Source organism: Canis lupus, chromosome 38, assembly GCF_003254725.2.
Source record: "Canis lupus dingo isolate Sandy chromosome 38, ASM325472v2, whole genome shotgun sequence".
Taxonomy (NCBI): domain Eukaryota; kingdom Metazoa; phylum Chordata; class Mammalia; order Carnivora; family Canidae; genus Canis; species Canis lupus.
The window spans coordinates 16,299,140-16,322,789 of record NC_064280.1 but is presented as its reverse complement, the minus strand read 5'-3'; the positions used below and the strand labels follow the sequence as shown (position 1 = coordinate 16,322,789).

At 39.6% G+C, this 23,650-nt stretch overlaps 1 long non-coding RNA gene across 1 annotated transcript in view; it reads right to left on the bottom strand.

Moving 5' to 3' along the window:
- The window catches only part of LOC118353561 (uncharacterized), a 123,878-nt gene that overhangs the window by 31,599 nt on the left and 68,629 nt on the right, over positions 1-23,650 (bottom strand). Inside the window, exon 2 of the long non-coding RNA XR_004812762.2 lies at positions 17,814-17,896. This is a non-coding gene — a long non-coding RNA (uncharacterized LOC118353561). The remainder of the gene's footprint in view (positions 1-17,813; positions 17,897-23,650) is intronic.

The window sequence follows — 23,650 nt, the reverse complement described above, 5'->3', positions numbered from 1 at the left end:
ACTGTAAAAAAGCAATCTAGGGAATATTTGATCCCCAACTACTATAATACGGAATTTACTATTCCTTGATATTTGGGTAGAACTTACTCTTCACTGAAACCTGAGGCTTTTTTGGCTTTTTGTTTATTACTGTCAATCTTGGATAACTGTTTGAGATCCATGTCAATTTATTATTTATTTGGTCTATGCAAGTATTCTCCTGTGGCAATTTTAGCATTTTATATGTTTCTAGGAATCTATTCGACTCATCTAGGATCTTAAATGTCTCTGTTTCAAATCTCTGTTTTATCTATGGTTATATCACTTTTTCTGTATATATCTTGTTTATTTGCTTCTTTTCATTAATCTGATCAGAGGTCTATCTTGTTAATCTTTTCAAAGAATCAGTGTTTGGTTTTGTTAATCTTCGCTATTGTTCTGTTCTTGATTTTCTTGATTTCTGCTTTTATCCTTATCGTTTCCATCCTTCTTGTTTTTTGGGGTTTGCCCCCAGCTATTTCTTCAAATTCATGAGCTGAAAATTTAGCACATTTACTTTTAATCTTTGTCTTTTCACATTATTTTTAAAGCTATAAATTTTTCTGCTTAGCTGCATTCATAAATTTTGACATATAATGTTTTCATTTTTAACACATGTATTGTTTTTGAAATATTTAGCTTCCAGATACATGAAATGTGCTTTTGCTATTGTTTTGGTAATTATGTTTCATTTTATTACATATAAAATTCAAAGAACTTATGGTCAGGGAACTCAGGCTATGAAACTGATTTATAGTTTATTTTTATAAAAGTCCCATGTGTGCTTATAAGTAATGTGTATTCTCTAATGATTGTAGAAATTCATACATATGTATTTCTATATTTTATGATGAGCTTATTTATTGTATTATGTTGTTCAGGTCTTTGATCTTGCTGGTGCTCTGTGTGTGTATATATATATATGTGTGTGCACGTGTATATGTGTGTGTTCACACATACACAGATGCTTAATCTATGAGCTTTTGAGAGGTGTGTAAAAATCTTTAGCCACACCTGATGATTTATCCATTTATTACTAAAATTCTGCTTGTTGGTGTTTGATATTATTTACAGCTGTGTTATTAGGTCCATAATGGATCAAAATACCTATACTTTTTTGTCCTATTGCTCCATTTACAACCTCTGACATCCTTCTTGGTCCTTTTTGTTTTATTTTGTCAGTTATTAAGATATCTATTCCAGATTTCTTTCAATTCCTACTTTCCAGATGTATTTTTTATTTGATTTTTTTCACTTTTTGTGCCTTTTACTTTACTGTTGTATCTTTTAAAAATCCAACCAAAGAGTGTCAGTAGGGGATGCCTATTGACTGCCTGCCTTCAGCCCAGGGCCTGATCCTGGAGACCCGTGATCGAGTTCCACATTGGGCTCCCTGCATGGAGCCTGCTTTTCCTCTGCCTGTGTCTCTGCCTCTCTCTTTGACTCTTACGAATAAATAAAATCTTAAAAAAAAAAAAAAGAGTGTCAATAAATATGTTTTACCCTTTTACATTTAATATAATTATTGGGGTTTTTTTTGTTTACTTATATTTGTTCCTTCATTTTATATTTTCCATGTCCTCCATTTTTAGCCTTTCTTTCTTCCTCCCACTTTCTACTGCACAGATCATTCATTTTTCCTCTGGTTTAAAAACTGTACATTCTATTTTTGTTCTTATGTGATAGTCTTCACCTATTTTGGCCAGATACAAATGTTTAATTTATTTTTGCTTTTCTCTTGTACAAATGGCAACTCTGCAGAATGGAATAATTACCCAACAGCACAGGGATTGTTTGATCCGAAGATGTTTGTGACGAGGATTGAGTTGTGAAGCACAGACTGGCCGGAAGTCAGACTGCAATTATTCACCTTCATTTATTTCTTAAACTCACAATATCTAGAAGTGATAGTGAAAATATATAGTACCTGGTAATTGCCCTGATACCAACAAATCAGAATAATCATTGGCTAGTGTCGTTAGGGGTGGTGTGCTAGAAGATCAATATTGAATTGTGTGCCCCCAAAATCCTATGCTGTTGTCCCAACCCCTAGTACCTCAGAATGTGACTATATTTGGAGATAGGGCCTTTAAAGAGGTAGTTAAGGTACAATGAGGTCGTTGGAGTGGGCTCTCATCCAATCTGCATGCCATCCCCTATAAAAGGACATTAGGACACAGACACAATTGCACAGAGGGAAAACCACATGAGGACACAGGGAGAGGTTGGCGATCTACAAGCCAAGGAAAAAGGCCTCAAAAGAAACCAAACCTGTGGAGACTTTGCTCTAGGACTTTCAGCCTCCAGAACTACAAAGAAATGAATTTCTTATTTATTTTTTTCATTCATTCATGAGAGACACAGAGAGACAGAGAGGCAGAGACACAGGCAGAGGGAGAAGCAGGCTCCATGCAGGGAGCCCAACGTGGGACTCGATCCCGGGTCTCCAGGATCAGGCCCTGGGCTGAAGGCGGCGCTAAACCTCTGAGCTACCAGGGCTGCCCCAAATAAATGAATTTCTATTGCATCAGCTACCTGGTCTGCTTTGTTACAGCAGCCCTAGGAAATGAATAAAATTAGCCTATCAAGATTTGTATCTTTTCCCTAAATAGAAAAGGGGTCCGGCAAGCTCACATGGCCCCTCAGTGTCCTGCTATCCACACCTCACATCACATTAATGCTGTCCAGGATCCCATAATATTTTATCATTCTTACTTTCAACATATCTCTTGCACAATCTCCTGAATGTATATCTCTTCTGAAATGAATGTTTTTCCAAGAAAATACTCTCAATGTGTACTTTCATAAGACAAATTTTCTGAGGTCTTATGTGACTGGGGATATTTTTATTGCCCTTCACATTTGAATGGCAATTTTGCTAGCTGTACAACTCCGTAGTCAGAGTTATTTTCCTTTCCAATATTTTAAAAATATTTTAAAATTTTTAATTTAATTAACTTTTTAAAATTTTAAATAAATTTTTAAGAAATCAAAAGTACTACTTCATTGTCTTCTTGTATCCAGTATTTCCATTGAAAAGTCTGATACCAATCTGATTCTTATTTAGTTTTAGACGACCCTCACTTTCTCTCAGGAAGCTTGTAGAATGTTTTCTCTGTACTTATTGTTCTCAGATATTATCATAATATGTGTTGGTGTGGGTTTTCTTCTTATGCTATGTTTGGCAATCTATTAGCCCTTTCAAACTGAGTTCTTCCTTCTTCTTTATGTATAAGTAATTTATCACCATTGTTTCTTCAGAGTATTTCCTTCCATATATCTTCTCTCTTCTTCTGGGTGTCTTGCTAGATTGTGACATTTATATTCAATCTGTCATACCTCTTAGCTTTTTTATTTATGTGTTTGTTTTCTATTTTTTATGCATTCATGCTGACTTTTAGAAGAATTTCTCAATTTACTTTTCCAGTTCGGTAATTCATTTTGCAGTTGCATTATCCTCCTCTCTATGCCATATATTTTTTTCATTTAAATTCATACTTGAGGGCAACCCAGGTGGCTCAGTGGTTTAGCGCCGCCTTCAGCCCAGAGCGTGATCCTAGGGACCTGGGATTGAGTCCCATGTCAGGCTCCCTGCATGGAGCCTGCTTCTCCGTCTGCCTGTGTCTCTGCTTCTGTGTGTGTGTGTGTGTGTGTGTGTGTGTGTGTGTGTGTGTCTCATGAATAAATAAATAAAAATAAAATCTTTTAAATAAATAAATCAATTCACGCTTGATATTTATTTCCACTTTGTTTTATTGTTATTTTGTCTTATGTAGCTAATATGTTTATTCTCCCGCACGCTTAAGTATTTTCATCACATTTACTTTAAATTCTTAGTGTATCTGTCACAACATATCTATATTAGAAGATCTATGTAATCTTCAGAAGTCTAGTTATTTTGGCCTGGGAGCTCCTTCTTTCATGAGGATACCAGCTACTCTGTCAAGTATAGATGAGCTAAAGACAAATGTGCCTCATTGTAGAAAGCCCGGGTACCACAACCACTGTGAATAACTGATTTGTAGCCAACTCAGCAGACAACTCTACTGGTCTGGGCTCTACATTAAGTCTCAGGGGTAAGACTGAGGTTTTTAGGAAAGAGGTAGGCTCCCTAAATTGTAATCCATGAACCCTGGTGGACCTGCACTGGGGGAGTAAGGGCAGCCAGTCAGTCAGCATCTGTCTTCATGAACTATTCCCCCAGCAATGCTTTCTACTCTCAGGCTACTCTCCAGAGTCATCTCTGCAATGAAGGTGAAAGACAGAGGAAAAAGAGCAGATATGAGGACCTTCCCTAATCACCTCAGGACACCTCTGTCTACAACTGACCTGCACCAGTGCAAATGGTCTTCTGTTCCCTCGGGGATTCTCAAAATGTGTTTGTTGGTTGCTTTTATTCTTTTGTGTTATTATTTTCTGGCATTCGTGTTTCTCTTTTGTTTAATAATATTCTTTTCTCCAGGATTAATTGGGAAGAGAGAACGATCTTGGCAGGAACCAGAAACTTTCCTATAGAGGTTGGACAGAGAATGACCATCATTTATAAATGCAACAGAAATTATTTGTTCAGCTATAATAAGATTGATAAATTATTAAGTTTAGTGATGATTATTCTCCGAACTCCTCCCCCCACCACACACAGATCCCAAATGTCATTACTAGTATCATCTCTTTCTTTCTATTTAAAAAATCAATCCCTAAAAAGTTCATGTGGGCCGTGTCATTCATTCACTGCCTCCTTGTCAGGAGCTCCACTGGCCACATGCCTGAAAGGATTTTGACAGGTTCTAAGATGTCAGGTATGTTTATGAGCATTAGTTCCAATCAGTTACTGGCATAAATTTGTCCATATTGTTTCTGATATGGCAATAATTTTCCTCTCGGATCCCTTTCAAATGGTCATTTCCTCAGGGTTCAGTCTCAAGCTCCCACAGTATTGGCCATATTCACTTAAACAAAAATGGTTCCCTCGATTCATACCCCATTAACGGAATTCCTTCACAGACACATTTTTTTCTAAGTTAGTTTAAGGATGTTGTATGGAGGAAATGGCACTACACCGCAGGGTCAGGTTCTAATTTGTGCTGTTCTAGAAACTAGATGTGTGACTATAACAAAATCACTTCATCATTCTCAGCTTTTGCACCTACAAAATGGGGTTAAAATTGGAAAATGTGGGTATAAATCATTACAAATGTTCCAAATTCTAAAATCCTGTGATTTGGTTTCAGGTTATCCAGACTCAACGTAAGCTCACAGATATTTCTCTAGACCTAGCTAGCTAAGTTGCTTTCTGGACTTCTTCATGCTGTCCTTTGTCCCCTCATACGTGCATCTCACACATTAAAGAGCAATGGAGATGAAACATCCCCATTCATAATTTACTTTCAGCAGAATAAAATTGTATGCTTAAAAAACTAGTCAAAGACTTATCCACCCCAAAAATACATAATAAATTCAAATTTAGAGGTTTTATTATCATAATTAAGCAGTCCACTGACTCTAACTTATAAGCAGAATCCACCTGAAAGCTTCATTGTGGCTAAGCATTATCTCAGCATTACCCGTTTTCTCTGGCCAGTTAAAAAATCTTAGGAAATATATATATATCTTAACGTCTTCAGTTAGCCTTGACCACGGAATTAGAAATCAGAGGAACCTGCTTGCCTGGCAATGCTCTTGGAAATGCACTGAATTATTCTGAAGTTTCTTAAAGGAGGTTTGGGTTCTGTGTAAATGTGGGCAAAAGATGACATTGGTTCCTATTTTAGGAACGATGGTTCCTGGTTCCAGTAAGTATCCCTGAGCCAAACTACTACACAGAGTTCAGTATGCCAGGCTCTTAGCACAAAGCAACTATTATTGCAAGTAATATATTTTTTCAGGGACATAATGCTTGTAGCTTCTGGAAGCTGTATAAAGAATTTCCTAAGCTCTCACGAATGACTAGATCTGTGAGAGCACTGGTCCAGTACTTCCATCAAAGTTAAACAGGAAAATCTCAGCCAAGCAGTCCCAAAGCACACTCAGTTTCTCTCTGGAGTCCCCCCCTCCCGAGTGGTTCTTCCGACCAACTCTTTGAATTCCAACACCAATGATGTTTTGATGCTTTGGAGTCACAGTTTTTGTGTTATCCTCTCCGACTACAAGCTTAACAAAAAATGAATGACTCTCTTGTGACTTTAACAGATTAAATGTGCATCATGTCTATATTACTTGGACTCCCATTCTGATTACCATTAACTTACAAACTCTAGGATTTCCTTATCTTTGCTTAAGCATATCTTCCCCAAATGTGGCTATATATGACTATATCATATTACATACACACTTTTCAGTGTAGGCCAGAAGTTGACAAACATTTTCTACAAAATGCCGGATAGTAAATATTTCTGCCTTTGTGAGTTGTAACGTCTCTGTTACGACTATTCGACTCTGCCATTGCAGCTCTGAAGAGCCATAGACAATACATAAATGAATGAGCTGTGCTATGATAAAACTTGATTTAGAAAAGAGTCACACACACACACAAAAAAAAGCAAAAAAGATTCATCCCATGGTCTATAGTTTGCTGATCCTCCGTCTAGGCAGCCTTTCCGTAAAACAACCAGGTCAAGTAATTTTGTGCTTCTTCTAAAAATGGGTTGAGTGTTTATTTAGCAAAGTATTAAACTCTCTCTAAAGAGAGAGAATATTTTGTATTTTTATTCCAACACAAACAAGCAAGCAGAGATGTGTTCTGGGTTTATAATAATAAATTTAGAATTTAAAATAACAAAAGTATTATTTTCTCATTATGATTGAAACTGAAATATTGGTTTTGTTAAAATGCATTAATTTCTATCATTTATGCAAGGCTTTATAATTTATAAAGTCTTCTGACTTACTTTATTGAATCTAATCATCAAAAGAACACTATGAGGGGCACCTGGGTGACTCAGTCTATTGAGCTTCCTACTCTGATTCAGGTCACCGTCTCAGGGTCGTGAGATGGAGCCCCACATTGGGCTCTGCGCTCGCCAGGAAGTCTGCTTGAGAGTCTCTCTTCCTCTCTCTCTGTCTCTCCCCACACTCACATGAGCTCTCTCTCTCTAAAATAAATAAATAAATAAATAAAATCTTTTTTTTTTTTTAAAGAACACTATGAAATAAGTGTTACATTTTTTTTCCACCTTCCTTTGTAGCTGAGAAAACTCAGTTTTGTGCTTTCCTTAGAAAGCGTTGGAACCAGTACTTGAACCCAGGCCTGACACTGAAACCAAACAAACCTCACGGTTCTAAAACTACGTAATGGCAAAAATAGCAATCTTGCTTTAAATAATAAGCCTAAGGACATGTTCCATGAGCTCTGAATCCACCAGGTGAGAATGCTATTTAGTTAACACGTCTCCATCTTACTTACAAGCCAACAAACAAAATGAAAGATCAACATAAAGATGCAAGTCAACATATGCTTTTGTGTATGACAATATTCACTACACAAAACACGCCCCCTGGTTTTCATCTGATAGCACGATCACTAATTCAAAATAAGGTTAATCAAAATAATCTGTTTTAGCAAAACTTTCCTGGTTCCTGGTGATGACCAGTTCTTCTTTCTGAATATTAAAATATCAGAATAAAAATATCCTGGTAATTTTTGAATTTTTAGCTAGAACAAAATCCAGACACATGTTGTCCATAGTTTCTGTGGTATAGGTTTATATGTCAAAACTTCAGGCACTCCTCCATGTCTTCAGAGGAAGTTTATAACTACAGAAATGATTCTGTTACCACATCTTCTAGTTTCTTGAAGGTGAGTGGTGTCTAGCCCTGAGACAGGAATGCATTGTGAGCTGCTTAAATGATCTCTTAAAGGCTTCTCCCCAAATGTGTGTCAGTTTAATCATAAGCAAGTCTTTGCCCAATTCTCTTGAAGAAAAAAACAAAAAATGAAAGAGAAAAATTCAAATGGTTCTGGTTTCTCTGCTTTGTGAACTTTTGGGCCATCATCCCAGGCAGAAATGCCATCCTTTTATGATTCTTCTTACTGTAAAGATAATCGTTTTCATTTTTTTCTGTGGTTTCAGAATTTTTTAAAAATCTCAACTCATTTTCCACCCTTGCCTCCCAGATGTCATTTTTTACTGGCTGTGCAATTTCTATTTATTAGCCCAAAGATTTGTACTTCTGTCCCTTTCTTTCCAAAATATGCTTTATCAATCTAAGAATAAATGAGAAAAGGCGTTTTTTTTTTCCTCACTAATCACTATGCTTTCCATTAAAAAAATATATCAAGTAAAGTTGTTTTTTAGGTCCCTGCTTGTGTAATTCCATAACACAATGGTAGCACATTTCAGCAGAAAAGGCTTATAAGACCCTCTGCCCCTCAAGTGCTGCACACCGTACAGAAGCCTCTTAACCTCTGAGAATCTCACCATCTTATTTGAGTCATCCCAAAATCATATCTGAGACAAGGATTTTGGTGCAAGCCTTATTTGAGGTGGTGGCCATGTAGTGATCTCAGAGAGCACTAGGAGCCAGTGGAGATGGGAGACAGAAACGGGAGGAGTGTTAGTGAGTGGTTTACTGCTCTGGGCAGCTGGGGCCCAGTCCACCCTCCCATCCACCCCGATTTCTCTGTGAAGCTGTTAGAACTCAGCTCAGAACTCTTCCACAGAAATACAAATCAAAACCACAATGAGATACCACCTCACACCAGTGAGAATGGCAAAAATTAACAAGACAGGAAACAACAGGGACGCCTGGGTGGCTCTGCGGTTGAGCATCTGCCTTCGGCCCAGGGCATGATCCTGGAGTCCTGGGATCGAGTTTCACATCGGGCTCCCTGCATGGAGCCTGCTTCTCCCTCTGCCTGTGTCTCTGCCTCTCTCTCTCTCTCTCTCTCTCGAATAAATAAATATAAAATCTTAAAAAAAAAAAAGACAGGAAACAACACATGTTGGTGAGGATGTGGAGAAAGGGGAACCCTCTTGCACTGTTGGTTGGAATGCAAACTGGTGCAGCCACTCTGGAAAACTGTGTGCAGGTTCCTCAAAGAGTTAAAAATAGACCTGCCCTACGACCCAGCAATTGCACTGCTGGGGATTTACCTAAGTTACAGATGCAGTGAAACGCCGGGACACCTGCACCCCGATGTTTCTAGCAGCAATGTCCACAATAGCCAAACTGTGGAAGGAGCCTCGGTGTCCATCAAAAGATGAATGGATAAAGAAACTGTGGTCTATGTATACAATGGAATATTCCTCAGCCATTAGAAATGACAAATACCCACCATTTGCTTCAACGTGGATGGAACTGGAGGGTATGATGCTGAGTGAAGTAAGTCAATCAGAGAAGGACAATCATCATATGGTTTCACTCATACGGGGAATATAAAAATAGTGAGAGGAATTATATGGGAAAGGAGAGAAAATGAATGGGAAATATCAGAAAGGGTGACAAAACATGAGAGACTCCTAACTCTGGGAAACACACAAAGGGCTGCCGAAGGGGAGGGGGTGGGGGGATGGGGTAACTGGGTGACAGGCACTCAGGAAGGTACTTGATGGGATGAGCACTGGGTGTTATACTACATGTTGCCAAATTGAACTTCAATAAAAGCAAATGAAAAAAAAAAAAAAAGGACTTTCCCACAAAGGGGGGAAAGCTAGGCTATTTACCTACCTACCCCGGTCCCTTATAAATTGGCTGTTGCCCCTGAAATATTTGCCCCAAAGGTCAAAGACACACTCACACACAGAGGTCCAGGAAGCTGACCAAGTGTAAGAGAACTGGCTGCACCTGACTTCCCACATAAGAAAAGCTCATATGGGGATGCCTGGGTGACTCAGTCAGTTTAGCATCTGCCTTCAGCTCAGGTCACGATCCTAGGGTCCTGGGATTGAGTCCCGCATGATGCCTGCTTTCTGCTCCGTGAGGAGCCTGCTTCTCCCTCTCCTCTCTGCTCATGCTCTCTCTTGCTATCTCTGTCTCTCTCTCTCAAATAAATAAAATATTTTAAAAATAAAAGAACACATTAAAAAAAAGAATGTAAGGCACAGTTACTCACAGTTATGTAAAGGGTCACATCAACAAAACAAACAAATGCATGAGTAAAAATTCTTCCTATTTATCAACTAGATAGATGATAGCAGATTTTTTTTTAAAAAAATCAATTAGTAATATTAATAAAAATAAATAGAGGATAGGAATTAAAGGGTGCATTTATCATGATGAAAAAAATAAAATGATGCAGTTTGGTGAAAAAAAAATGAAATAAAGGGCAAAGAATTCTTCACCATCATTTTCCTTCCTAATATATACAAAAAGCAGAGACAAGTCTCTTCATCTTGAACTTACTTTCTCAGAGGCCTACGGTTATGAGTCCTCAGTAATTTCTGGAAGGGGTCTGTGCAGGGATGATCTTATGCCAAGCTGTGCAAAGGATTGTCCTGAAAGGCAGTAGTGCAGTTTGCGTGGGTCCAGAAAACCAGGAGACCTTTTTGGATGGGGCTGTGGTAGAGACAGCCAGGTAGGCAGTTATATCCACTATGGGAACTGCTACCATGATGGAGGGGCATGAAGGGCTGTAGGAGTGCACAGGAGGGGCACACGTGCCAACTTTGCTGTGGCGTATCAGGGAAGGCTTCCCAGAGGAGAAGATGTCCATGTAAGGTCCTGAGTGAGGAACAGGAATGACTGATGCTGAGACTTAATAATGAAGGAGGAGAAGGGATTTTCAGGTCTAGAAACAGCAACAAGTAAAAGGCCCAGAACTAGGAGAGAGCATGGCTCCTTAGGGGAATTGCAAATAAAGAGTGGACTGTAATTTGGGTAGAGGGGAGGGAAGGCACGAGAAAGCTCTTATCTCATATGGTGCCTTGTACATGGCAAGCGCTCAGTTGTCCTGGTTTCAGGAAAAGAGTATACTTCTTAACAAGAAAAAAAAATCAGATGGTAAAATAAGTGAAGGACACAGGTATGAGTGCTTCCTGACCCTGGTGCGGCCTAGTGGGGAAGAGGGTATCCATGTGATCGGTCTCTCGGGGAGCCACTTAATTACATCAAGGAGGGAGCAGCACAGAAATTAAGGCCACCAAGGCACATCCAGGGACAAAGTCAACAATGAAAGAAGGTTTTACAAGCCGATTGGGAGCTTCCCCATTTGTGTACACTCTGTGTGTGCATTGCCTTACTCAGAGGAGCTGGTAAAGGAAAATTAAATTAGTCCACCACCTCCTTGGTCACCTGAGAGCTGAATGTAGGAAAAGGCTGACCTACCTTGGCTTCTGGTCAAGGTACTTTATTCACCAGAAGAGGGTCATAATGATGCCTCTTATAAAGCAAAGACCCAGGAGAAAGGTAGAAAGCACAAACCCGGTGTATTTACTAAGCAAAATGTTTTCATTAACTTTGTTTATATTACTGACTTGTTCTAAAATTATTCCCGTTCTAGCAGAAAGCAGTCACTTTGGGGTTTTTCTCCGAATAGTGTTGGCCCATTTACTTTTCACTCTGTACATTTATTTCCTTTCATTTATTGGATTTCTTAAACATGCCCATTGCCCACAGACCTCTGGGCACAGGTTCAAAACTAAATGCTACAATTACATGAAATGCTATGGCCAAAGAATATAATTTCATATAAGAGAAGGGTGAGTGGGTAGGGAGTAGAAGGAGTTTATCAGGGAAGCCAGTGCCAAACCAGAAAGGTCCGTCTTGTATCACACCCTGGAGGCACCAGGCACAGGGAGTTGTTTGCTGGACTCAGTAAATTAGTGAGACTCTTAAAAGTCTGAGGTTGGACTTAATTTTAGATGCCAGCAGTTTAAAAGGAATATAAAGCTGGTCAAAAGATCATCCTCTCCACTAGCCTGTGGTTATCTATCTATGCTCAGGAAAGCTAAAATGAGTCCTGGAGAGAAAGTCACTGAACCGATCACATACAAATAGGGCTGATGGAAGCAAAATGGACCAGGAATGGTTACAATAACAGCATTTATCCAGTGCTTACTACACACCGACACCATGTTCTAACAGATACAGATGTGTAAGCATCAATATCTTCATCTAATTCATACATGAACATTTTGAGGGGTATTTTACCAATGAGAGAATTGAGGCATAGAGAGTTCAAGTAACTTGCCCAAAATCACACAGCAGGTAGGAGAGGGAGCCAGGAATAAAGTCAGTCTGACATCAAGGATGGCTGTGCTGACTGAGTTATAGGGACCAAGGATGATATCCACATCCAAGTGAAGGACTTCACCACTCAGATGGCACATTTATGGGGCAAGAGCACCCCAAAACATCATCAAAATGGATTCAAGGGAGGCCCAGGTGGCTCAGCGGTTTAGCTTCACCTTCAGCCCAGGGCCTGATCCTGGGGACCCGGGATCAAGTCCCATGTCGGGCTCCCTGCATGGAGCCTGCTTCTCCCTCTGCCTGTGTCTCTGCCTCTGTGTGTGTGTGTGTGTGTGTGTGTGTGTGTGTGTGTGTCTCATGAATAAATAAATAAAATCTTTAAAAAAATGGATTCAAGAGTGGAGGAAGCTGTTTCTCCAATCTACTCTTTCTTTCTTCTTTGTGAGTAGAAAACAAAAACAACACGTCTTACAGGCCTGTCTTCCTTTTATTTTCCCTTTTTTGCTTCTCCCTTTTGGTCCACATGTCTCTTTATATCTCAAGGGCCAACCAAATGGCCAAGCAAGTAGGAGAAATCCTAAAATAGGAATGGGAGATGGGAAAAAAATGTTAAGGTTGCTCTATTCCTACCTACGACCCTAATCCTTGGTCTTGACTCCTTTGGCCCAAATATCCGTATATAATGTAGATATTGATGTTTTAAATGGGCTGTGGTTAACTTAGTTCAAGCAGACACATAATTGTTATAAGTGAAGTAGTCCCAGGCTAGGGATTTCTGCCTCCAAGGTAGCAGCCAACTGGCCATGAGACGCTTGAGCAACCCACTTTATGTTTCCAAACCAAGTTTTATATGGAATATAGTTAAGATAAGGTAAGGAGGTATAACTTCATTCTGTCCCTTAGAGATGTGGAGTATTATTTCACCAAGGGTTTAAATAAATAACATGGAAACTTTCCGTGTTAGCCCTAACATTTAAAGAGCTTAGAAGTCATCAGTCCCCCCTCCCAAAAAAAAAGAAGTCATCACTCCCATCTTTACAAGAAAAAAAGATGAAGAACTTGAAAACCAAGAACTCTTCTTGGAGCCATCAAAGAACTAAGGTTGCAAGAAAAGCCACCATCCAACATCAAACACTACCCAAACTTGGCAGTGACAGGTGAATACAGAGAATAACAACCAAGATCTGCTTACTTAGAGTAATTTTACTAGAACCAAAAACTGGTAGGAACCATGGTAATTTTGAAAAATTGCTGGAGGCTGTGTAGACGTTCATGCCAGTAAGAAAATCCTAGGAACTGAAGTCTTAGAGAACAACCTTCATTTTTAAGCTTTACCTATACAAAACCTATCAGAGTCTCCTGGCGAAGAGCTAAGGAATATGTGCCCTGGCTCTGGCTTGGGGAGGTAAAAGGGACAATTTTGAAATACACCCAGAACATTCTACATAACAAAGTCTTCCTCTTCAGGGAAAAAGAATATATCAGAGCATTATCCCCCTTAAGCAGAAGAAGCAGAAGGCTTTTACCTGACTTCAACTCTTCTAATCTTTCTGCTTACCTAAACAGACATGGAGGGAGGAGCTAAGAAACCCTGGCAGAGGAAACAGCTCAAGATCACAGGCTCAGAAAGAAATTTTAGATTTAATCATAATATTATAGAATGCTTCCCTTTCCCTTCATCTTATCAGCACATCTGTCTGTAGATATTAATAGACTCTAAAATTTATATGGAAAGGCAAAGAAATAGGAAAATACTGAAAAAGAAAAAAATTATAAACCCACAGTAATGAGGACAGCATAATATGAACACAACAATAGATACGGAGATCAGTGGAACTGGACAGAGACCCCAGAAATACATATACACAAATATAGCCAATTGAAATTCAATGGAAAAGGAATCATCTTTTCAACGAATGGACATTCATATGCAAAAAAAATTAATCTAGATACAGATCTTACACTTTTCATAGAAATTAACTCAAAATGGATCAAAAAACCTAAATGTAAAATTTAAATTGCAAAAATTCCTAGCAGGTAATGAAAAGACAAGCCACAGACTTGGATAAAATATATATGATACAAACACCTGATAATGAACTTGTATCTAAAATACACACATACACAAAATCTCGTAAAACTAAAAAAAAAAAAAAAGTACACAAAAAGTCCAATTTAAAAAATGGTAAATGGGGGCACCTGGGTGGCTCAGGGGTTAAGCATCTCCCTTTGGCTCAGGTGGTGATCCCAGGGTCCTGGGATTGAGTCCCACATAGGGCTCCCCACGCGGAGCCTGCTCCTCCCTCTGTCTGTGTCTCTGCCTCTCTTTCTGTGTCTCTCATGAATAAATGAATAAAATCTTTTTTTAAAAATAGCAAATGATCTAATATATCACTAAAGGAGATGTACAGATGGCAAAAAAAAAAGTGCTCAATATCATTTGTCAATAGAGACTTGCAAATTAAAACAATGGGCTCTCACTATGCATATTAAAATGGCTAAAATCTTTTTTTTAATTTTCTAGTAAGACTAAATTTATTTAATACTAAGTAAAAGTTTTGATTATAAGTATCCAACAGTATAAAAGGTACAAAACAGATTTGTAGATTTCTAATATATTAATACAAAGTGCATGATTACATACAGTACATCCTACAGGAAAATGGCTAAAACCTAAAACACTTTACCAATCGCTGGCAGGATGGGGAGCAACAGGCATTCTCATTCATTGCTAGGAGGATCCAGCCACGTTGAAAGACAGTCTGGTAGTTTCTTATAAAACTAAACATTAAAAAAAAAAAAACTAAACATAGTCATCCCATGATCCAGCAGTCAAGTTTTGAGGTGTTCAATAGTTGATTTGCAAAATTATATAATGTTTATAGCAGCTTTATTCATAATCACCCTAAATCAGAAGGAACCAAGATGTCCTTCAAGAGATAAGTGGATGAACAAACTGTAGTAAATCCATAACATGGAATGTTATTCTATGATAAAAAGAAATGTACTATCAAGCTCTGAAAAGACATGTACAAATCTTACTTTTTTATTGCTAAGGGGATGAAGCCAATCTGAAAAGGCTACATGGTATATGATTCTAAGTATATAACATTTTGGAAAAGGCAAGATTACATACAGTAAAAATTGCAGTGATCGCCAGGGTGTTGGGGGCTGGGGGAGACTCGAACAGGCAAAACTCAGGGCTTTTTCATGGCAGTGGAACAATTCTATGCAATGCTGTGCTGGTGGATTCACAACATCATTTGCCAAAACCCACAGAACTTACAGCACTAAGAGAAAACCTTAATGTAGGTGAATCTTTAAAAAATCATTTAGGAGGATGGGGTGACTGGGTGACTGGCATTGAGGGGGGCACTTGAAGGGATGAGCATTGGGTGTTATGCTACATGTTGGCAAATCCATCTCCAATAAAAACATATACAAAAAAATCATTTAGGAGATCAGAGATCCCAGAAAAGAAAGCAGACTGCGATAAGAAAATTAAATTATATTACAAATGTATGACATAACCTCACTGTAGGGAAGACGGGCAATGATGCTGACCTAAGCAATTTTGGAAATGATTTGCGTCCTCAAGACTAGAGACAAAAGGAACGGCACATAAATCACCAAACTCTACTAAATTAAGTTGTCTTCCATAGGGGTATGAATCAACAAATCTGATACTCCTATTCATATAGCCTGGAACTGAACAATTAGGAAAATAGATGGGAGATGGGGGGGACCAAGTGTCTCACTGCTTTGCAGATAAGTAAGGGGAGATGCTAGAATGATCCATATGGTAATGATTAGCATTCAAAACATCAGTATGATCTCATGGGTAGCTTAATATAGATTCAGATGGTTATATAGAGAAATATTTATGGATATGTGTCTATACATGGGTTAGTATTCACACACATGTATTTCCTGACTCTGTTAGCTGAGAGAGCCAAGAAACAAAGATGCTCTGATTGCAAGGAATACACCCAGCACTCGATCTTGCTTTCTAATACTATTCTGCAATAAAGGGAGCCCTTTTATTCCTTAAAGAAATGGTTGGTTCTGGGACTGGAGCAGGAAATGTACAACATGATCCTGAAGCATGTTATAGTGCCCAAAGGTAAAGAAGTGCTCAAAAAAAAAAAATATGTGATAGGGGCTACACCAGAGGAATGTAGGAACCAAATGAGAGACTTCTAATAGCCAAAGCTGCAATAATTTAGCAACAAAATAAATAATCATGGGCTATACAGCCTAAAGTAGAAAATAGATCTCTATGAGTCCATGCTGATATAAATAAATGATCGAGTAGATAAGTGAATGAAGAAGAGACAAATCTCCCATGAAGAATTCCAAACAATTTACATACATACTCCATCCTCAAGGAGGGAGAGCATAAATTCTCAGTCCCTAGCTATGGGTTGGGCATGGTGACTTCCTTCCAAAGGATACAGTATGGAAACAGGGGGGGATGAAGAATAACTTTACAATGGAGAAACCCAACAAACACCACCGCGGCCAGATAATCAAAGTCAGTATCAACACTGCTAAACCCCTCTAATCGTGAGGGAAAATATTAGACAATTTCTAATAAAGGGACATTTTGAAAAAAAAAAAAAAAAACACCTGACAACTCCTCAAAACTGTTGAGGTCATCAGAAACAAGAAAAGTCTGTGAAACTGTCCCTGCCAGGAGAAGCCTAAGGAGACATGACAACGAAGCATGATGTGGTATTCCAAAGGAAATTCGAGAACAGAAAAAGGATATTGGTTAGAAACAAAGAAAATCTGAATAAACTATGGGTTTTAGTTAATAGTAATCTATCAGTATTCAATCATTCATTGTAACAAATAAACCGTACTGATGTAAGATTCCATAATAAAGGAAATTGGGTGTAGGGTATAACAGTAGGTCTCTGTACTATTTCTATAACTTTTCTGTAAATCTTAAACTGTTCTAAAAAAAGTCTATTTTAAAAAAGACAGCAACATGGGGGCACCTAGGGGGCTCAATCAAATGAATAACTGACTCTTGATTTCAGTCATGACCTCAGGGTTGTGAAGTGAGCCCCATGTAGGGCTCCACACTCAGCAAAAGAATCTGCTGAGATTCTCTCTCTCTCTCTGCCCCTCTCCCTGTACACACACTCTCTGTCTATAAATTAATAAATTAATTAATTTTTAAAAATAAAGATTTCTCTTCACTCTTTAAAAAAATAAATGAAAAACAAAAACAAAAACAAAAATAAAAAATAAATGAAAATAAGAAGACAGCAACATGATTAAATGAATAATATAATGGGTGGGTTTGTCCTGGGATGTACTGAAATTACTTGTCTGTGGGAATCAAATTCTGCAGATTAATAATCCCCTGACTCTGGTTGACTTTAGACGTTTAGACTCAGTCTAAAACTGTACTTAAAAAAGAAAAAAAAAAGTAAGTCAAGGGAAGTCATTATGTGAGTATGTGATCATACTCATTATGTGTGAGTATGATCCAAATAATGAGGAAAAAGGTCTGAACTTGGATTATCCTGAATATCCACAGCTACTGAATTCATCCCCCAAAGCCTGGGCTTGCTTTGCTTTCGATCCTCTTCTGAATATGTGGTGATATGGCCTAACCACCCCGAGCCACTCCCAGCGAGCTAACAGGACAGTAGTACCTCTGGCTTGAGCTGGTCTCCATCCACACTCCTCTCTCTGCACCCACACGGTGGCCACCTCGGACTCTGAGAGCAATGTTTTCCTGTGAAGAGGAAAAGGAATTTAACAGGACCAGTGCCACTGACTTCATTAGCCTTAGGCCCTAATGAGCTCCGGGAGCCAGACTTTCCATTAGCAACCACTTTGACAGACCGTCCAGGACAACTTGGGGTTTACAATGGCAAAAGTCAGGTTCACCTCTTAATCTTCTGCTCCTTTCAAATGGGTGTTCCATCCCAGGGATGTTCCTCCTAAATGACAGACACACTACCGTTTCCAAGCCACACTCGCCCATGGAGAAAATGATGACACAGACTTGCTGCCACATGCAGAGTCTGAGACACCATTGTTTGGTAACAGGGTGTGAGGTGCCCCGAGGCAAAGTGATCTGAGATTTCCTGTGCTAACCATGCGGGCTCATTTTTTCCAGTTACTTTCTACTAAGGCCAAAAAACATTACCAGAGTTCCCCCAGGGTCTCTAATTGCCCTGGCGGCTTTGATAATTGCCCTGGGCTCTTTCCCCTGAAGAGTAAACAATGATGTGTCCTTTTAGTTTTCCCACATCCCTTGGTCCCAACCCTCCTCCCTATCGGTGTGTGCCCAAGGAGACCAAGACCCTGATCGTTGGCATAATAGTTCCTTTTCCACATAGTGTCAAGTGTTTTGGGGTGTTTGCTTTCATCATCTGATTTTCCTCCAATTATATCCCCTCTACTCAAGAGAGCAAAGAATTCACATTGGTTTAGATTCACAGAGGCATATAAAAGACCTAATTAATGCATCTCAGGCAACTGATTATATCATCCGTAGATCTCTAAAAGCCTTAAAACCTCTCCCCCTGCCTTATAACCCTAGTTGCCCCTTGTCAACTACCATCTACTCTCGGAAATGTGGCTTCCTCCCACTGCATCGTCCCTCTCAATGCCTTCCATATTTGATGGACAACTCCTAGATGTGGGGAGGGGGTTCTTCAGCATTGCCTCATTGTCATCTTGTTGGATTAGTTGACAAGGGTTGTTAACTGTACCCCTGGTTAAAAGTACAGTTAACTTCCTACCTGGCCAAAGATACTTTGCCCTGTTAAACTATTTTACGACTTGAACAGGCACCAGGTGTGGAGGCAAAAGTATAATGAATTTGGGCATCTAAAGAAGCTGGAACAGAAAAGAGAAAGAAGGAGTTCTGGTGAGCAGAACAGGAAGCACCCAAGTAGAAATGCCACTTCCCAGGGGCGCCTGGGTGGCTCTGTTGGTGAAACACCCGACTTCTTCATCTCAGTTCACATCTTGATCTCAGTCTTGAGTTCGAGCCCCATATTGGGCTCCACACTCAGTGTGGAGCCTAGCCAAAAAAAAAAAAAAAAAAAAGTCATATCCTGTAGAGTCTCCATTGCCTCCTCCCTGGAGGGTATTTTTTGTTTTGTTTTGTATTTTTATTCATGAGAGACACATAGAGAGAGGCAGAGGCATAGGCAGAGGGAGAAGCAGGCTCCCTATGGGGAGCCTGATGCGGGACTCGATCCCAGGAACCCATGTTCACAAACTGAGCCAAAGGCAGACGCTCAACCACCGAGCCACCCAGGTGCCCCTCCCTGGAGGGTGTTGGAAGCAGCTCTGGGGAGTGACAATGTGCAGAATGAGTGATGACCATTCAATGGCCCTGGAGACAGACCACAATTTGAATGTCCACTCTGCCATTTGTGGGCGGTGCTATTCAAGACAAATAATGAACTTTTCTAGACCTAAGCTTTCTCACCTGCAAAATTGTAAGAATAATAACCCTCTTGGGTTTGTGGAGATGATTAAAGATTGTAATATGAGTAAAGTGCCAGACAAATGGTTAAATGCTTAATATATGTTAACCGTGACTTTTTCCCAAGCTTCACTGAGATATAATCAACATATAATATTGTGTACGTTTAAGGTAACTGTGACTTTCTTAGAACAGGGTACAGATGGTTTCAGTGTCCTTGATTGGTTGGTAGATTGATTAATTGACCAGCTTTATCACCACAAAAAAAGTTTAATGTTCTCAAATTCATATCCCATTAAAAATCTAACTTTTGGGGGACACCTGGGGGGCCCAGTCAGTTAAGCAGCTGCCTTCGGCTCAGGTCATGAGCCCCAGGTCCTGGGATCGAGCCCCACGTCAGGATCCCTGCTCAGCAGGGAGTCTGCTTCTCCTTCTGCCTCTTCCACCGCTCCCCCTGCTTGTGGCTCTCTCTATGTCAAATAAATAAATAAAATCTTTACAAATAAATCAATAAAAATAAAAATCTAACTGTTTTCTTATCAAGCTTTTTCTTTTGTAGCTTTGTACCAGTCTGCTGGAGCTGCCGTAGCAAAATACCATAGGCTGGGTGGTTTGAACATGTATTTGTCCAGTTCTGGAGACTAGAAATCCATGATCAAAGTGCCAGCAAGAGCTCTCTTCCTGGCCTCAGACGACTGCCTTTACACTATGTCCTCACATGGCCTTTTCCTCAGTGTATGTGCAGGGTGGGTGGGAGAGAGGGGGGAGAGAGGGAGGCTCTTTGGTGTCTCTTCTTTTTTTTTTTAAGATTTATTTATTTATTTGAAAGAGAGAGAGAATGAACAGAGGGAGAGGCAGAGGGAGAGGGAGAAGCAGGCTCCCCACCAAGCAAGGATCCCAACATGGGCCTCGATCCCAGGAGCCCGAGACCATGACCTGAGCCGAAGGCAGACGCTTCATGCACTGACCCACCCAGGCATCCCTCTGGTGTCTCTTCTTATAAGGACACTAATTCTGGCAAAATACGGCCCTACCTTTAGTTCATCTTAATTACTTCTTTAGAGGACTCATCTTTAAATATAGCCTCACTGGGAGTTAAGTCTTCAAATATGCATTTTAGGACAAATATTCAATCCATGACTGGTTTCTGTAATTTCTTGCTCTCAGAAGAAAAGGAAATGTTATTTAAATGATGGCATATATGTCCCTTGGCAATGCAAGAGTTTCTCAATTGTCTACACACGATTTTATGGAAGTAGGAAAAATTAGATGCCTTTGACTCTCCTTATCAAACAAACTTTTGAAATACCTACTCTTGTGGACTGACTGCAGCAACAGCTCCAATTTGTTCACCCTTCCTACATCCTCATCCTTTGGCAGTGGCTTCTCACTGACTCTGGGCCCCACCATGTGATTTCCTTTGGCCCTTGTACCGATGCATTAGCAGAGTTGTAAAAAAGCTTTGAAGCTTACATTGAAGCTTACCTGCTTGCCTCTCTTAAAACCCAGCTGCTACAGGAACAAGTCCAGGTCACCCTGCCAGGTAAGGGACAGCCCAAGGGGGAGCTGAGGTTCCCAGGCCAACAACCAGTCTGTGTCCAGCTATTCTAACAATTGACTGCAGAAGCTTGAATGAACCCAGTTGAGAACAGCCAAGTCTGGCACAGATAAATAGTGCTACCAAAATAGCCCAGTGTAAATTGCTGACCCACAGATCATGAGCTGAATAATTTTTTATTGTTTTAAGATGCTAAGTTTTGAGTTGGTTTGTTACTCAGCAACAGCAAACTGATACATCTACAAAGTACTCAGGACTGGGCTATACTTTTTAGGAAATACAGAAGAAGCATAAAATATAATTTTAGGTGAGAAGAGGCATTCTTTTTTTTTATTGGAGTCCAATTTGCCAACATATAGCATAACACCCAGTGCTCATCCCATCAAGTGCCCCCCTCAATGAAGAAGAGGCATTCTATATATGGTATATATCCTGCAGCTTTCATAAGAAGGAAAATTTCACTTTTAGTTGGATGCAACATGATAGTATTAATAGCAAAGTGTGAGAAAGTAAGATAAACACTGAAAATTATTATCTTCATATGATTCCCGCATTTTGCATCTCATTTAGAATGAAAAGCAATGAGCTTTATGAGAGTGGATAGCGCAGGAAAAAGATAACAGGAATATTTATTTGCAGCCAAGAAAAATCTCTCGCACTGGTTCACTTCATGCTTTGGGAAACAAGTCAGATCACTTTTTCTTTCATCCAAATTAGTTTGCCCATTCCTTGAAATTACATATGATGACATAATCCAAGTCCAACTTGGCAAAATAAAGAATCTTCAGCTCAAGTCTGGTTTCTCTTCAATTTTCATTTCCCCGGGGTCCCATTCATATTTCTTACAGACACTTTCCCTTGTGACCCAATCTAATTTGATTCCCTACCACATCTCCTCTACCAAGAGCATCTAAAGCTGTTTTGCAGAGATCCTATAAATAATGGTTGGACAATTTTAAAAGATAATATTCAGAAAAGAAGCCTGGAAAACGGGATGGAAAAAGAAAAGGCTCTTTTCAGGACAGCGTCTACAGTTGTACCTGGATCTTACCCGCCAATCTGAGTGATCTCTTTTCCCAAGTGAATTAACAGAACTGACCTGCTATTTTGGCTTTATACAGAAACAGCCGCAATCAGGTAAAAGAGGAAGGAAAAACTGACCAGTCAGAATGAAGTTCTGGGGAAGAAAGAGGCCTCTGGAGAGGGCTGGTATTTGATGAAAAAGCAAAATGACAAGACTAAGGATAGTCATCTGCCATTTTATAAAGTTAGAGAAGGAGCCGGTGTTTGTCTCCATGGTGAGATCTGACATCTGAAAATGGCCACTTTTTGACATTATATAAAGAATTCCTAAGCCTCTCCCTCTGTCTTCTGGCCCCATGGCTCCCTCCCCATGGGCCTTGCTGCCTACCAAGCTCTCTTCACTCTAGCCTTTAACTAATAACACATTAGAGTTGCTTGTGAGGGCTGCCACAGCAAAGTGCCACAGACTGGGGGGCTTGAGCAACAGAAATTCATTTCCTCACAGTTCTGGAGGCTACAAGTCCAAGATCAAGGTGTCAACAGTGTCGGTTTCCTCTGAGGGCCACACTTCTTGGCTTATAGATGGTCTTCTTCTCCTTGCGTCTTTACATGGTCTTCCATCTGCGTGTATCTTTGTTCTAATAGTCTCTTCGTATAAGGATACCAGTCATACTAAACTAGCGTCCACCCTAATGATCTCATTTTACCTCTTTAGAGATCCTATCTCCAAAGACAGTTGCATTCTGAGATATTTGAGGTTGGGACCTCAATTTATGAATTGGGTGGGGGAGGGGACATAATTTAGTCCATAATACACTTTTACCTCAGAAGTCCTTTACCTCGAGACCCACTTATCTTTTCTCTTACTTCCTTAAATCAATTTCATCAGTTCCATAATTGTACAGGGGGATGAAAACACTTTCAGGTTATATATATATATATATATATCAATTGGTTTCAAGGTGCATCTCAATTTTAGAAATGTGAAATGCAAAAAATAAAATAAAATAAAAAAATAGAAGTGTGAAATGCGAGAGAAAACTCAAAAGAGGGATCCCTGGGTGGCGCAGCGGTTTGGCGCCTGCCTTTGGCCCAGGGCGCGATCCTGGAGATCCGGGATGGAATCCCACATCGGGCTCCTGGTGCATGGAGCCTGCTTCTCCCTCTGCCTGTGTCTCTGCCTCTCTCTCTCTCTCTCTCTCTGTGACTATCATAAATAAATAAAAAAAAATTAAAAAAAAAAAAGAAAACTCAAAAGAAATATGGTTACAGATGACTTGGAAAACTAAAATATTCCTGCAATACTCAAAGAATTGAATCTCAAATGGTCAGAATTAAATGGCAATCGTTGTAGCCCATTTACAAAGGGAGAGGGAGATGGTATCTATTACCTTCTACAGTTAGTTACATCTTCTAAATATTTTTAACATCACTGAAGAGATTCTCAGGGTCGGTTGGACCTA